General features: G+C 41.3%; 1 protein-coding gene and 2 pseudogenes across 4 annotated transcripts in view; 1 reads left to right on the top strand and 2 right to left on the bottom strand.

Moving 5' to 3' along the window:
* The window catches only part of LOC130880726 (chromatin remodeling regulator CECR2), a 123,980-nt gene that overhangs the window by 44,628 nt on the left and 61,886 nt on the right, over positions 1 to 17,466 (top strand). The window lies entirely within an intron of this gene.
* On the bottom strand, positions 775 to 1,123 carry LOC130876193 (elongin-B-like; annotated as a pseudogene).
* Positions 4,409 to 6,309, bottom strand: LOC130876184 (60S ribosomal protein L35-like; annotated as a pseudogene).

Below are 17,466 nucleotides of genomic sequence, written 5' to 3'. Positions count from 1 at the left end.
CAATGTTTGCCCATAAGACATTTTTTTTTTCCTTTTTCTTTTTTTACTCTTTGGTTTCTCCGGACAGGGTTTCTCCGTAACCGTCCTGAATGTCTGGAACTCAGCCCTGTAGACCAGTCTGGCCTCAGACTACACCTGTCTTTGCCTCCCAAGTACTGGGATTAAAGACGTGCACCCCCACCACACGGCTCAAGATTTATTTTTATTGTTTTAGCTAAATACATTAGTTCTTAGTTACTGTTCACAGTAAAGCTTAACAAAATTATATATCCTAAGGAAAATATTTTCCTTATTAGCAGTACTATTCAAATATCGTTATCACTTAAGTTCTTTGATATTAGGCTGAGGAAACAAGCAGGATCTTGTTAATTTTAAAAGTTTAGTAGTTAGCTGCCAATTTTGATCATCTTCCTGTTTTAGCCTCCTCAGTGCTGAAGTTACAGGCCCAAGCCAGAATGCCTGGCTAGTAGGGGTTTTGTTAATTCATTTATTGGGTCTACAGACTTTATTTGTAGATTCAGAAGTTGAAGTAAGACAAATAGTCTGCCCCTTGCTCAACAGGCTGGCCTGGGACTGGGTTTTCAGTCTTAGTGTTCTGTTTGACCTGTAGGACCTGAGTCACGGTGACTGCAACGCAGGATGGCTTTGTAAGCTTGAGTAAGCAAGTAGACTCTATAATGTAAGAGGAGGGAAGAGAGAAAGCAGCAGCCAGATGGACAGCCAAATCCTCTTTACTGAGGGAATTGGCCTCTGGGGGGGGGGGTGTTGGGGCTCTCATGGCACAGCTTGTTCATTGGCACTGCCTCCAGAATCCTGTGGCTTCATCACACCTGGACGCTCTGGAGGGCTGGAGAAGGAAGGGCTCTATGCTCAGTGCTCCAAAGGCATCAGCTGCTCGGAAGGCCAGGCTCACTGTGGCTGGGGCCTGTGGCCCTGCTGTCTGGCTATTGAAACCACACTACCCTAGAGTTTTTCTGTCATCAAGGAGCTGGTCATCCTTGTACAGCTGCTGCTCATCGGACGGCCTTGTGAGGATGCTTTCTCTCTCAATGCTACACTTCAGCTCAAACCCGGTACTTGACTCCTGGGTGTCTGTGAAGATGGTGGTATTGTGCTGGATCATGAGAAGCTTGTCCCGAGAATTTATTCTTTCAGGAAAAGTTAAGATAGTCGTGAAAACCCAATGTTGAAGGATTTCCTAGATACACTTGGTGAAAAATAACACCTTTTTTAAAAAAAAAAAAAAAAAGGTTGATTTTTTTCTGCATACCTGTCCTGGAACTCACTCTGTAGACCAGGCTGGCCCTGAATGCTCAGCGATCTGTCTGCCTCTGCATCCCAAGTGCTAGATTAAAGGTATATATTGCTATGACCAACATCCTTGTTTTTTTGTTTTATTTATTTATCTATCTATTTATTTTGTGTATAATATCCTGTGTACATGTATGCCTGCAGGCCAGAAGAGGGCAACAGACCTCATTACAGATGGTTGTGAGCCACCATGTGATTGCTGGGAATTGAACTCAGGACCTTTAGAAGAGCAGGTAATGCTCTTAACCACTGAGCCATCTCTCCAGACCCCCAACATCCTTGTTTTATGGCACAAAACCTTTAAAGAAAAGAACAAAGGTGTCTCAGAAGGTAGGTCTTTTTAGGTCACTCAAAATTTAACTGATGAGGTTTTATGCAAGATCTATCCTTATACTTTCTATGACATATCAAGCTATTGTCTGATCTTTATCTCCTGACAGACTTTTCTGCAGACCTGGCTGTTACCTGTAAAATGTAGCTTTCCTTATAAGAAATGAGAATTGAAATATGCATATCAAAGAGAAAGCAGACAATTTTGGTTTTAGTAGACTAAAAAGAGACTTATCAAGAAGATAAGTAACTTACTACCCTTCCAGATACTTCTCAACAAGACAGTCACATAAACATTACAGATATACTTTGTTTGCTAGACTATAGACTAAATGGCCAAAGAACTTAGAACTCTGTGCCTCTATTCTGGTTTTGTTTTTTCTTCCTCCCTCCTGACTTGACTTGGTCTCACTATGTAGCACTGACTGTCTGGAACTAGTTCTGTAGACCAGGCTGGCTTTCAGCTCACAGAGATCCACCCTTCTCTGCTTTTGAGTGTTAGGATTAAAGGCATGCACCGCCATCACCACCTCCCAGCTGATGATTGTGTTTCTAATCTATAACTTAGAGGATTTCAGGACTTACTAGTATGTTAAAAAGGATGCTGGTCGAGGTAGCAAGTCTTGACTGTTCATCATCTGAAGCACATGGGAAGGGTGGTTAGATCTTTGCCCTTTGCTACAGTGAAGAAAATGAATGAGGAATAATGCTGGAAGACTCAAGTACCTTAGTGTATTCTGGTGATAATCTTATAAATAGAACCACTTAATTTTATTTTAGTTTAGTCAGTAATGTTGTATTGCAGTATGCCAATTAGAAACCAGTTACCATTATTTACCTAGAACAGTGCATCATTTATTCAAATCTTTTGAAGCTTCTTTTAAAAAGTCTCCAGGGATACTCACCAGTTGCTAATGGTTTCCTGTGTACTGATCTGTGGTCTTCCTTTTTTTTTTTAATTGAAAAAGAAATTTCTGCCACCCCCCAGCCTCCCATTTCCCTCCCCCTCCTCTCCCCCTCCCCTCACTCCTCTCCCCCTCCCTCTCCAGTCCGAAGAGCAGTCAGGGTTCCCTGCCCTGTGGAAAGTCCAAGGTCCTCTCCCCTCCATCCAGGTCTAGGAAGAGCATCCAAACTGGCTAGGCTCCCACAAAGCCAGAACATGAAGTAGGATCAAAACCCAGTGCCATTGTCCTTGGCTTCTCATCAGCCCTCATTGTCTGCCATGTCCAGAGAGTCCAGTTTTATCCCATGCTTTTTCAGTCACAATCCAGCTGGCCTTGGTGGGCTCCCAATAGATCAGTTCCACTGTCACAGTGGGTGGGTGCACCCCTCATGGTCCTGACTTCCTTGCTCATGTTCTCCCTCCTTCTGCTCCTCATTGGGACCTTGGGAGCTCGTTCCGGTGCTCCAATGTGGGACTCTGTCTCTATCTCCATCCATCGTCTTCCTTTTGAAGGCGTGAATGTTGTCTCTTCTTCTTCTTCTTCTTCTTCTTCTTCTTCTTCTTCTTCTTCTTCTTCTTCTTCTTCTTCTTCTTCTTCTTCTTCTTCTTCTTCTTCTTCTTCTTCTTCTCCTCCTCCTCCTCCTCCTCCTCCTCCTCCTCCTCCTCCTCCTCCTCCTCCTCCTCCTCTTCTTTTCTCTTCCTCCTCCCCTCCCCCTCCTCCCTTCTTCTTCTTCTTTTTTTTTTGAGGGCTATTATGAAAGGATAAGTTAACTGGAGGTCTCCCTCCTGGATCTTTGGATTTTTCTGTCTTTATAGGTGATGTATTTGTAGATTGAAGACTTTTATGTGAAACAAGACGAAGATATAATTATTTGGTTAAAATTCTTTGTGAAACAACTCCAGAGATGTGATTGACATGATGAACTTGCTGTAAGAATTTTGTGGCTAATAAAATTCCCTGAGAAGGTCATACCAAGAAAAAAAATAGCTTGGTGTTGTGGTCCATGCCTGCAATTCCAGCAGAGGATCACCCACTGCACATTTCAGGCAAAACTGGAAAGCTTTAACAAAAACAAAACAAAAGGCTTGGGGGAGTTACCTCAGTGATTGGTGTCTGCTGCAGTTCCATCCACAGAAGGCAGAGGCAGCATCGAAGAATAAAAGAAAGGGCTTTAGGAAGATTCCTGATACCAATTTAAACCTTTTTCCACATTTGTGCCCACACCACTCCCCACAAAACACCACACATACATGCAAAAAAACACCAGAAACCACATGTATGCACAAATCCCCACAAAACCATACAATTCCCCTACAAAAACCCATGAAAAGAAGAAAGAAAAATGTTTCAAAAGTAAGGAAGGAGGTGTGACAAGGTCTATAGAGCTTATTTCACCAAATGCTACTTAATAAGCAAACTCATCACATTAAATTCAAGAGGACTAATTGAATTAGTAAGGTTTGTTTTATTTTCTATTCAGAAGATTCTGACAGGACTGAGAACAACACCACCTCCCAATCCTCCAAATCACGAAACTGTTAAACAAGAAGAGTTTTATATACGATTTCAGAATTTGTTTCTGTTGAACTTCTTACTGTGATACTGCTGAGGGCAGCTTATTCATAGGGCTGGGGAAATGGGTCAGCAGGTAAGAGTGATTGCTGCTCTTGGAGAAGACCCGACTTCTCTTCCCACCATCTATATTCCTGACTCCAGCTCCAGGGAATCTGTTGCCACTGGCCTTCGAGGGCACCTGCACTCACATACACATACAGATCCATATTTTTTTTTTTTAGCCAGTCTTGCACTTTATTGTTCTTCCATTAGGCCTTAACCGCATACTTTTGTAGCGGGTACAGCCTCTCCTTCCGCTGCTGCTTCTTTGTCTTCAGCTTCTCCTCGTGCTTGGTGAGCCTATGGCTCATGGCTCTAGTTTTCTTGGGTCGCAGGTCCAGAGGCTTGTACTTCTTGCCCTTGTAGAATTTCCTGAGGTTTTCCTTCTGAGTCTGGTTAATGACGATGAGAACATGGGCGATGGATTTGCGGACAACTCGTGTCTTGGAGAGCTTGAACGCACTTGGCGACGCGAAGCTGGGATAGCTCCACGTTCAAATCGTCCAGTTGTTTTAGCAGCTCCTCCTTCTTCTTGCTGTGCAGGTCCCGAGCCTTATTCTTGGCCACCGCTGAGGCCGCCTGGTCCGAGAGAAAGAGGAAGAAGTGGCCAGATCCATAATTAAAAAGAAAATCTTTGGGGGAAAAAGATTGCTAGCTTTTATCTGCAGTATTCTGATCTAGCAGGAGGCTTGGGAGTTGCATTTTAAATAGGAGATGGGTGATTTGGTCCATAGACTACTTATTGAAAAATAATTTATCAGAAACATCTTCAGGCTTTTAGAATGTGCTTCTGAAAAAGAAGGAAATCAAAATAAGCCATCCCCCCCCCCCAAAAAAAAATAGGTGGTCTCAAGGCCTGATATCAACATTATCCATCAGATGCTTTTGGTCAAAAATGTCAACTCCCCAGCCAGTGGGTGGTGGCGCACTTTAATCCCAGCACATGGGAGGCAGAGGCAGGCTGATCTCTGAGTTTGGGCCAGCCTGGTCTAGAGCAAGTTTCTAGACAGACAGAGCTACACAGAGAAACCCTGTCTTGGGGGCTAGAGAGATGGCTCAGAGGTTAAGAGCATTGCCTGCTCTTCCAAAGGTCCTGAGTTCAATTCCCAGCAACCACACGGTGGCTTACAACCATGTGTAATGGGGTCTGGTGCCCTCTTCTGGCCTGCAGGCAGACACACAGACAGAATATTGTATGCATAATAAATAAACAAACAAATATTTTAAAAAAAGAATCCCTGTCTTGAAAAACAGAAACAAACCAACCAAAAAAAGCCACTAAAAATGAACAAAATTTTAAAATAAAAAAGGGCGTCCGTTTGTGGTAAGTGTATAACTGATCTCAGTACAAGAGTTCATGGGTCGTCTTATAGTTAAGTTCAAGGTCATCCTGAGAGTCCCTCTTTTAAACTCCTTCCCAGCAGTAAGTTAAAAAATGAATTAATGATGTAATCTGAGACTATAACATTTAATAAAGCCAGCATTCTAATCACTGCAGACCTGGTGCTAAAACAAAATTCTCATAGTAGCACACTTCACAGTATTTTCTCATAAAACCAACACGTATCTTGGTGTTTGAATGCTTTTTTGTTGTTCACAAACAGTATTTGTTTGTTTGGTTTTTCCAGATAGGGTTTCTCTGTGTGACAGGCTCTTACTGTCTTGGACCAGGTTGGCCTTGAACTCAAAGAGCTCCACTGGCCTTTGCCTTCTGAATGCTGACATTAAAGATGTGTACCACTATGCCCTGCATGTAACATTTTTATTATGGAAATGTTATTTGCAAAAGTCTATGGAAGTTCTCAAAGGTAGAGACTATGTCTTCATCAAAGAAAGCATAGGAAAGTGAGGATTTAGGGGAGTTTATCATAGCAGAGGTATCTCCCAAATAACGGGGGGGGGGGGGGGGGAGTAGGCTTCACTAGAGAGCGTGCTGCTTGACTTGCAGCAAACTTTAATGGAGGATTGTTTATGAGTGGGACGAGGTGGAAAATTTCCGGAAGGGGTTGTGACTTCTTTCCAGAACAGTATTTATTTCCCTTTTCTGTACAAGTACCTTAAGCAAGCCTCTCAAGATTTCCTGGGTGCGGAATGTCCTCAGCTGGTTCATGGGAGCGGGTAGTTTTCCAAGGCTAATTGAGATGGAGATGTCTTTATAATGAAGCACAAAACCTTGGTGGTCATTGCAGTGGCATAATGTCCTGCGGTAGTAAAGTTCTGTAATTGTGTCATCCTTTAGTTACTTAAGTTTGCCCTTTTCCCTTATGGTTATCTAGTACGTGGCTTTTTAAACTTTTTCCACTTAGGACTGCTTTATATGACCTGGATAGATAAATACACAAAATAGGTATAGAAACCAAACATTTACTGATTATAAACATAAAAATATATTATAAAGCAGTGCTTTGTTCTTTATATTTTATCTTTTATTAAGCACAAAATCAAATTTGTATACTAATGAAATTGTTCGGCTAGCTTATTTTTACTTGATGCAATTAACTTTTGGCTAGCTCTGCAGGATGGTGAATATCTGTTACCGTACTCATGGTTTGCCCAGCATTTCAATTTTCCTGCCAAAATCAACCAAACTTTGTTTTATCCTGGAACTCACTCTGTAGACCAGGCTGGCCTCGAACTCAGATCCGCCTGCTTCTGCTTCCCAAGTACTGGGATTAAAGGTGTGCACCACCATGTCCTGCTTCAAACAGCAACTACCCCCCCCCCCCGCCATGGTTTCTCTATGTAATGGTCCTAGCTGTATTCGAACTAGCTCTCGTAGACCTTTAAACAGCAATTTTTAAAATCAAGCATTTTGACAAGAGTGCAATCCAAAAGCTATACTAATTTGGCACTTAATGTTCTGAGAAATGATGGATGAAAATGTCTTTGTTTTCGGTAATTAAATCATGTTAGACAGGTGTTGTACTACAGAGCTATTACAATCCCACCCTTGTTGGTTAGTTTTTGTCAACTTGACACACACTTAGAGTTATCTGGGAAGTGGAATTGCCTTCATCAGATGAACGCCTGTGAGCATTTCACTGAGGGCATTTTCTTCATTGCTGTTTGGTGTGGGGGAGCCCAGCCTAGTGTGGGTGGTGACACCTTTGGGCAGGTGGTACAGGGTATAGAAAAGAAAACTGAGTAAGTTATGGAAAGCAAGGCAGTGAGCAGTGTTTCTCTGTGACCTCTATATAGGTTCTTATCTTACCCTGCTTAAGTTCCTTCCAGGACTGTGATTGGGAAGAGTAAATCAAATAAACTCTTTCTTTCCCAGGCTGCTTTTGGCTATGGTCTTTATCATGGCAATAGAAACCAAATGCCTGCCTTATTTTGAGGGGAGGGATGTTTATGTGTGTGTATGCAACATGGAGGTTAGAGGTCAACCTTGGATGTCATTCTGAGTTACCCACCTTATTTTTTGAAACAGGATCTCACACTGGGACCTGGGGCTGACTTGATTAAGCTAGACAGGCTGGATGGTAAGCCCCAGCCAGGTTCCTCCTGTCTCCTTCTATAGCCCTGGCATTGGAGCCACCGTGCATGTCTTTTTACCCGGGTGCTGGAAAGTAGATCGTCCTTGTCTTGACAAACATTTTGTTTGTTTTTCGAGATAGGGTTTCTCTGTGTTTCTTTGGAGCCTGTCCTGGAACTCACTCTGTAGATCAGGCTGGCCTTGAATTCACAGAGATCCGCCTGCCTCTGCTTCCCGAGTTCTTGGAATCTGAACTTGGGTCTTCATGCTTATATGGCAAGCACATAATTGAGTCCCATGCCCAGACCTATTTGTTTGTTTGCGTTTCAGAGACAGGTTTGCTATGCGATCAGGGCTGTCCAGGACCTCAAACTGAGAGCAAAGCAATGCAATTGCCTCAACTAGGATTATAGGAGCTTGTAATAGAACATGTAAATGCTACAAGGAAAATAACTGTCAGCAATCATAGCTCATTCTCTTCCACTGTACCAAAGGGTACACGTGTTTTATTCAGGAAGAGACTGAAAAGAGATTCATCTCTTCTAAAATATCAGTTAACTGGGTTCATTTTTTTATTCAACTTCCAAGTAGGTAATAATCATTGCTTATACTCTTACTTTCTTCAGCATCCAATTAAAAACAGTTGGTAGTCCATAAACATCTGTGTAGTTCTCTGGGTCTGTCTTCCATAGACATCTTGTTCATAATAACATCCTCTATTACCCAAGTGCACTTATCAGACTCTCTAGTGGGACATAGCTAGTTCACATAGAGAAAGAATTGAACAGGAAAGAATGTATGGAACTGTTCAGAACACCTCCTGCCCTTTCAGAGGACCTCTTTTCAATTCCAGCTTTTGTCAAACTGCTCACAAACCACCTGTACCTCCAGCTTCAGGGGAATCGGGACCCTCTTTTGGTCTCTGTGGGTACCCAAATACTTATGACATACTCACACAGACACACAAATAATATATATATTTATATTTATATATAGTACCTAAATGTTTTAGATTGGTATTTTCTATAAGACTGTGTGTGTGTCTGTGTATAGTTGGTTAGAAACACTGGTTAATACAGGCATGGTAGAATCTGTCTTTAGCTCTCTTGAGAGGCAGAAGCCAGCCTGGTCCATACAGATAGAGAATTAAAATTCTGGGCCAAGCAGGGCTGGGGTCTCAAAATAACAACCTGGTTTATTTCTCCATATAAGACAATTTTTCTTCCTCAGAAAGGGTAAAAACATTATTTATTGTTGACAGCTTTGGTGTTAATGAAACTGAACAATGGTGAAGAAGACCAGCAGAGCAATGCTGTCTCTACAGATTTAGGCTACAGAAGTATAGCGCAGGTTACTTCCTTCTCACCTTAACTCAAAATCTAACAAGTTGTTACTAATCAAGACATTTTGTTAGTTGGCCTTAAACTCCCTGAGTAGTCAATTGCCTCAAATTAGTAAAAGTTTAAATACAGCCTAAGGTGTCTGGTTCTAGGATTGCCGGGTGGTGATAGTGTACACCTTTAATCCCAGCACTCGGGAGGCGGAGGCAGGCAGATCTCTGAGTTTGAGGTCAGCTTGGTCTACAGAGTGAGAATTCCAGGGCTACACAGAGGGCTCCCCCCCCCCCCCAAATCTGACTGCCAGTATGGTATTACTGGCAGAGACCACTTACACTCCAACCTTTCTGCTGGAACCAAGTCAGACTTAATGAGTAATTTATCTCAGCCCTCCTCATAATGGATCTAGAAGCATTTTTGTTAGATGATGATTCTGCTGTCTTCAACACTTTCCCCTGTCTTCAGGACACTTATTTACTTACTATCTCACCAGTATTTTTTTTTTTTGAGACTTCTATGCTTGTTCCTCCACTCTTAACACCTTTTGTTGGAGACTCATAATTAATATCTTCTCAGAGTACTTGTTTAGTATTTTCTAGAAGAAGCTAATCAGCTTCTATAAACCAAGATTCTAAACTTAAGATCCTAACTCAGTAACAGAAACCTTAAATGCTAGCTATTATAAGGGACAATAAATAAAAGCCATGAATAGCACAGTACAAGAACTAAGCACGTGGTATATTTTGCACCAACTCCAAAGTTTGCTGTATAAAAGATGTTTCTGTAAAAGTTAAATTGATAAGTATTTACTAATACAACAGACACATGCAGCTCTGAAAAATTAATTTTATTCATGGGCTTAAAAATATATGCAAAGAGAGAGACAGTTTTGGAGTCTAAGGAGTCCTCAAGTGTACCAGATGAAGTGCTCACCTTAAGTATTTTTAGAAACTTCATTTTATGTGTGTGAGTGTTTTGCCTGAATACAGGTATGTACACCAGTAACTGCTGAGGCCAGAAGAGGGAATCCATCTCCTGGAAGTAGAGTTATAGATGGTTGTGAGCTGCCATGTTGGTGCTGGGAACCAAACCAGGTCCTCCGGAAGAGCAGCAAGTACTCTTTAACTGCTGACCCATCTCTCCAGCTCTTATTTTAAGTATTCTCAAATCTACATATTTGTGTCCATTGTCATTGCTCCAATACGGACAAATGTTTTTCTACAAAATTTATCTTGAAACAAAATCCTCATTGCGCTGGCATTATGAGGTGGGACCTCTGGGGAAATGAAGTTACTGCTCCCTAAGGGAGTTCTGTTCTACAGAATAAGATGATTTCTGTATGATAAGAAAATTACGTTCAGATAGCTACTATTCTTCCTTCTTTTTCTTCTGCTATGTGATGACAAGAAGCTACTGTCGACACAACAGGCCTTCATAACACACTGAACCTACAAGTTTCAGAATCTTGGACCTCTCAGTGGAATTGCAAAGAATTGATTTTTACTTCATCTAAATTATAGAATCTAAGTTTTTTTTTTTTTTTTTTTACTTTAATGACAGGAACAGGCTAAGACAGACCAGGTTTTGAAAAATCAAAACTAAGCTGTATTCCAAACTAATTCCTTTACTCGGTGTAGGCTAAGCCATTTACAGATTAAATTTGCTTATATTCCATTCTGATCATTTTTATCTGTAAGCCTCCATAGAGTCCCTAGATTGATAGTCTCAATAAACTTCTTGCTCAGTGCCCTCTCAATTGATGCCAGGCTGTCTTTCCAGTAGCATTGCTCACTCAAGAATTATATGGAGTAGTGACCATTTGTATTTTCCAATGAAAACAGGTACTCCTAGGCTTTTTCTTTGGGCTGCCAACCAGCTCCCAAATAAAAGACATGGAGACATAATAATAATTATGAATACTCAGCCTTAGCTTAGGCTTGTCTCACTAGCTCTTTTAATTTAACCTGTTTCTATAATCTACTTTTGCCTTGGGGCTTTTTGCCTTTCTTTCATTCTGTATGTACTAGTTTGTTGTTTCCTCCATGTCTGGTGGTTGGCTACTGGTGTCTCCCTGTCATCTCTTTCTTTTCTTCTTTTTCTTTCTCTTTCTACTTACTCTCCCTACCTGAATGCTCTACCTATACCTCCTTCCTTGCTATTGACTGTTCAGCTTTAGAACAATCAGGTACCTAAGTCAGGCAAGGTAAAAGTTTACATAGTTAAACAAATGCAACATATATTTTAATAGTTAAACGACTATTCCACAACACATAGCCTTCTTCATGTTGCTTCTGTATGAAAGCATTACTACACTGCTTCACTTCTAGTCACCAAGTACCATTATAGGGGACAAACACCAAACATCTGGAAGGAAGATGAATTTCTGAGCACTTTTGTACATAAAGACTTGCCTTTCAGGAAGACTGTTCTGAGTTAAAAGTTAGGTTTGAGTCCTTGGTAGGTTCTGCCTATTTGGAGACGAATTGCTCTTTGACAGTAGCGGATTGGTTTATTGGTAATGACAACAACCAAACCTTTGTGCTGAGTAGTTTAAGTAGAGAATGTCCAAAGTTACCAGATGTGCAGACGCTCCTCAGAACCTAAGGTTGTCTGCTCATTCTTAGGGGGTTGGGTTGATTCTTGCTTGGGTCTTGGCTCCTCTTCTATTCAAAGACTTTTCAGTTACTGAGGCATACATGAATCTACTCAAACTTACATTTCCTTGAAGGAGTCTGAGATGAGGAAAGAAGCCTCACAGACTCTAGGTTTTACATAGTGTGAACAAATAAATATCACAAGCTTTGGGACCATCAGAGTATACCAAACTCTTTTCTGAATTTGAAGAGAAGAGGTAAAGAATGAATGAGGGCCAGTGAATGGACTAATGGGTAAGGGGTCTTCAAGTCAAGCCTGACAATCTTAGTTTGATCCCTGGAACCCACATGTTAAAAGGAGAGAACTGAATCCAGCATGTTGTCTTCTGACCTCCATAGTGTATTGTGAAATTGTGAAATAAGCTCTGATACACGCAGTCATAAAATGCAAAAAAAAATAAATAAATGTTCACTACAAATGAAAAAAGGAATGAGGGCCTGGAGAGATGCTCAGCAGTTAAGAGCACTGGCTTGTTCTTCCAGAGAACCTTGGTTCAATTCCCAGCACACATGGCAACTCATAACTGTTACTTTAGTTTCCGGGACTATAAAGCCCTCTCCTCAGCTCTTTGGGTGTTCATACTGCGTGCATGTGACACACAGATATACATCCAGACAAAATACCCATAAACACAGATGGTGTGGTGGGTGGGAATGAATTGGTAGGTAGAAGTAGTACTGAGCTAAGCAACTTTGGTAATGAGTGAAGGGTGAAAGAAACGATAAACCAGAAGCACTGTTGGTGAATTAATTTCTCACAAGTTGTAGGCATGTAAGTAACTATTCTTCTGGTATGTGTGTAAGCTAAAATAAGTAAGTAAATGAATGACTAGATGTAGTCTAAACTATGTAGGAAGCTGATGTGGGTGAATCTCCTAGAAGGCTCAAGACCAGCTAGATAGCATAGGGGAGACCCTGTCTCCTTTCTTCAAAAGCCAATGAACTGTCTCTGGCAGGAGCAAGGAAAGGCAACTTCATTCATAAAGTAGAGGTTTTAGAGTTGGAGACATTAGCATAAGTCAATTTATACAAAAAGGTAGTTTGACTTCCGGAACTTCCTACCATTCTCCTGTGTACCAAGAAGGGACCAGACCATAGTGGTAGAGCTTTATCATCAATTGGGAGGATGTTTGTCTCATTTTGTGCAGGTGGCCCCTAAAGTCAGCTTTGGGTCCTCTGCAAGAAAAGCAAATGCTCTTCACTTTTTTTTGTTGTTGTTGTTTTGTTTTTGTTTTTCGAGACAGGGTTTCTCTGTGGCTTTGGAGCCTGTCCTGGAACTAGCTCTGTAGACCAGGCTGGTCTCGAACTCACAGAGATCTGCCTGCCTCTGCCTCCCGAGTGCTGGGATTAAAGGCGTGCGCCACCATCGCCCGGCTGCTCTTCACTTTTGAGGCATCTCGTCAGCCCCCTTTTAAAACTAAGTGTCCAGTTAAGATTGGCTTAGGTGTATGTGCTGAAACATGTCTTTAATTCTAGCATCTGTGAGGCAGAGGTAGGCAGGATTCACATAGTGAGATGCTTGCTCAAAAGAGAATAGAAATTTGTAGATCTTTGGCTATGGAAGCATATAGGGCAGTTAAGACTAATAACTTGCCTGGAAGAAGAAGGTTCAGCTCTTAGGAGCTCTTACTGCTTTTGCAGGTGACCTGTGTTTGCTTCCCAATACTCACATGGTGACTCACAACCACATGTAATTTCCAGTTCTGAGGACTCCTGAACACACATTGGTGCACATAAACTCATTCAGACAAATACATGTATTTATTAAGCAAATAGACATGTAACTTATTATAAAATATGAATAGTCTTACAAATCTGAATTGTTAATAAGTAGCATCGAGAAATTTCTTATGGATGGGCCAACAAGATGACTCAATGACTAAAGGTGTTTGCAGCCAAGACTGATAGATAACCTGAGTTCAAATGTTCTTAGAACCTGTGTGGTAGAAGGAGAGAATTGGACCCCACAAACTGCCCTGTGGCATACCCGCACCTGTCACATGTGAATACACATCTAAACACACACGAAATAGGAAAAATCTAGCATAATTTTTCTAAAGGTCCCTGTAGCAAGTAAGCTGACTAAAATTAGAGAAATAATTCCCATCACAAGCATTAAACCAGAATATGAGATTGACAAAACATAAGCACCTTCTGCCAGGAAAGCTTCTTGGTGCCTCTGCTCCAAACTGATTTCCTCCTTATTTACGGCCCCTTGGGCCCCAGTGCCATAAAGACTCCTGAGCAGATGCATGGCTGAGTAGATGTGGGGCTGAGGCTTTAGCCTCTTGGTCTCACTGTTGTGCCTAGGGCCATAGGCTACTTGTCATACTTCAGAACTTTCCGCACCATTATGCCCAATATTGTGACAGCAAAGTGGCCATTGGAAACTTTGGTGTGCTGGGCAATGGCAAGTACCAGTGATGCACTACAGTTGCTCACAAGTCACAGAGAGCCTGGGTAAGAATCAAGAAATTACTAGTCCTGCTGTCAGGTGGCTTTTGTCTGCAGAAATAAAAATCTGACTTCCACTCCCAGCATTTAAATGGTAGAAAGAGAAAACCAACCCCCAAAAGTTGTCCTCTGACCTCCACATGCATAAATAATAAATAAATGCAAAAATGGGCTATTACTGTTGTATGTCCCCGAAGAACAATCCTGAATTTCTTGGTCCTCTTTTTTTTTAAAAAAACAAAAAACAACAACAAAAAAACTTTGTGTATGGATAATGCATATACTTGAATGTATGCATATGTATGTATCATGTATGCGCCTGGTGCCTTTTCTGAAATGTTGTTAGGTCCTCTGGAACCGGAGTTACAGATGGTTATTAGGTGCTCTGTGGGTGCTGGGACCCTAACCCAGGCCTTCTGTAAGTGCTCTTAACCCCCAAACCATCTTTGCAGCCCCAAATTTTTGACCCTCTTAAGGACCTAGCCGTGGACTGTTTACAGTAGACAATTTTTGGTGTGATGACCTAAAAAGTTTTTACTCATTGTGCTCAAGGCACTGAACGAAGTGAAATATTCTCCACCTTCAACACTCTGAAAGGTGAGTGCACTGACACTCTCCTGTGCTTTCTGAGATATCCTAGTGTTTGTGGAGACATAAACTTGCTTAAGAATTTTGTGCTCAGGATTACTTCTTATTCAAGAGTCTACAGTGGGAGACACGTTGCACTGAATGTATTGAACTCCTTACCAGGGAAATGCCACTCCTAGCAAATTCTATGAATGCTTCAAGACAGCATTGGGCCTATTAGAAAGTGGACTTGCTATAGGCAAAAGCAACAAGGCGAAGCTTGAGTTCAGAGAGATTTTCTTGCAGCCTCCCTGTGCTGACACTAAAGTTACTTTCTTTCTTGGTCTTTTGAAATGGAACTCACTCTGTAGATCAGGCTGGCCTCTCAAGTGCTGGTGTTAAAGATGTGTACCACCATGTCCCCTACCCCACTTGATATTTTTATTAATTCTTTAGGAATTTCACAATGTATTTAGATCATACTCGCTACCACCCCTCCTACTCCTAACTCCTTCCAAATTCACTTCCCACTTCCCTACTCCCTCGTGTCCTTTTTAAAGTTTGCATTTATAACCCACCCCAAATCTACTTTGTGCTGCTACCCACTGGAGTGTGGTCAGTTACTTAAGGAAAACTGCTTTCTCCTATATTGGGTGGGGATCATGAGGAGGTGACCACACATTCATGAATTGTAGTAGTTTTGCCATGTTCCAAAGACACTTGTTTTGCTTTGGTCCCTCACTGCCATGTGCTGCCTCCTCCAACCCCCTTTTTTGTCTCTTACAGTGTTTGTTTGTGGGAGGCTCTTAGCAATGTTTTTTGTTGTTTGTTTTCGAGACATAGTTTCTCTGTGCATCTTTGACCGTCCTGGAACTTGCTCTGCCTTGAACTCACAGAGATCACCTGCCTTTGCCTCCTGTGTGGTGGGGTTGAGGGTGTGTACCACCACTGCCTGTCAGGCTCTTACAATCTGTACATACCCCCTTCCATTATAGTTCTGGAGTCTTATGTGGTGGTTGTCCTATTTGTGGCTGAAGAATTTTCTTATTAGGAAGTCAGATCATTACTGTTGATGGTTGTGATATGCTTTGAATGTAATTTATTTTCTCTTAGAATGTAATTTATTTTCTCTTTAGTAAGAGATAAACAAGTTTGGTGTGGTGATGTACCACTCCAGATGTGATCCCAGCACTCAGGAGGCAGAAGCTAGTTAAGAGTTCAAAGCCAACCTGCTCTACATAGTGAGTTCTAGGCTAGCCAGGGCTAAGTAGTGAGACCCTGTCTCATAAATAAAGGCGGATATAATGGCTCTAGCGGGTAAAGAAGTTGTTGCCTCATTTCCATGCTTGTGCCATGACATTTACACCATGGCACATATGATTGATAGGTAGAGAGAGATATGTATGTAATTTTAAAAGTTAATAAAGTTTTTGTTATTTTTATTCTTTTAGTAAATATCACTTGAGGTCTGTCTGCTCAGCAATTTTGAAAAACCACCAGGATGAACTGCCACATAGTTAGCATTCTTAGGACTATTTTGGCTTACAGTTTTGGTACTTCATTGTTTGTTTGTATATTTATTGCTGTGCTGGGTGTGTGGGGCTCTGGACAAACAAATCCCATGTACACATGTGGAAGTCAAAGAACAACTTTTGAGAGTTGGTTCTCTCCTTCTGTGGGTTCTGGGGTTGCCGGATTGCATAATTAAGATTATGAGGAGGCCTCTTTTGCTTGGATGTTGTATTGGGTATGAAAATTAGAGACTTTGTTTACAAGCTTTTGTTAGTGTTTGTACATTTAATGTGTGATTCAAGGCATTTTCTTCTTTATTGAGTGTGGCTGAGAGAAGCCAAAAAAAATTGGGAGAAACTTTAGTACCTTCATTGGATGCTCATTAAGTGTTCATACTGACTTGGGGAAACTCCTTTTGTGTCCTTTTCTTTTTCCTTCTGTATCTATTTCCCTACAAAATCATACCTGTTTGTACCCCCCCCCCAGTTGCTTCCAAATTCTCATTCTAGTGTTTTCTCTTGCTATGCTTGATTTCAGATGACAAAATCTAGCCCTCAGCTTTGTAAGTTGAAAGTTGTAGCAGTGTTCATAGGCCTCAAGTGTCAGAATAAAATTTTATAGGTCACCTTTCTTGAACTTAATGTCCACAACTGCCATACAGCACACACCAGGTTCTTAACACCAGGATCCACCAGCTAACCCAGTCTGGAGGGAATAATTTTTCCTTGAGCTGATGAAATATTTGTCCCCCACAACAAAGTATCATCAGTGTTTCTCCCCAAGGGCAAGGTTGGATGAACACTAGCAAGTTCTTTATCTTGAGATTTTGTGCTAATGATAGCATGAAGTCTATCCCCTTTGGATTCTGATGATCTTTTTCAAAGAGAATTCATACTATAGGGGTTAATTAAGTTTAATGTTCTATCTCTGTAGCAAGATTCTAAGATAACCTAACTTAAAAGGAGAAGGCTTATTTTGAACAATGGTTTGAAAACTATTGTTATTTGACCCTGCTTATTTGAGCTTATGGTGTCATGATAAATCACATAAGGGACACCTATTTGGGAACTGCACCACATGGCAGCTGGGAAGTAAAGAGAATCAAGAAGGGGGTTAGGTTTCAATATTTCCTTTTATGAGTATGGTTGTAATGATCTCGTTACTTTCTTTCCAGTAGTCCTCAACTTCTTAAGATTCTGCGCCATTCACTACCTCCTCATGGGTGTAGTCATACCTGCTTTCTTTTCATCTTATTTCTTCTTTTCTTT

This window comes from Chionomys nivalis, chromosome 1 (assembly GCF_950005125.1).
Source record: "Chionomys nivalis chromosome 1, mChiNiv1.1, whole genome shotgun sequence".
NCBI classification, from domain to species: Eukaryota; Metazoa; Chordata; class Mammalia; order Rodentia; family Cricetidae; genus Chionomys; species Chionomys nivalis.
This window is presented reverse-complemented; position numbering and strand designations above follow the sequence as displayed.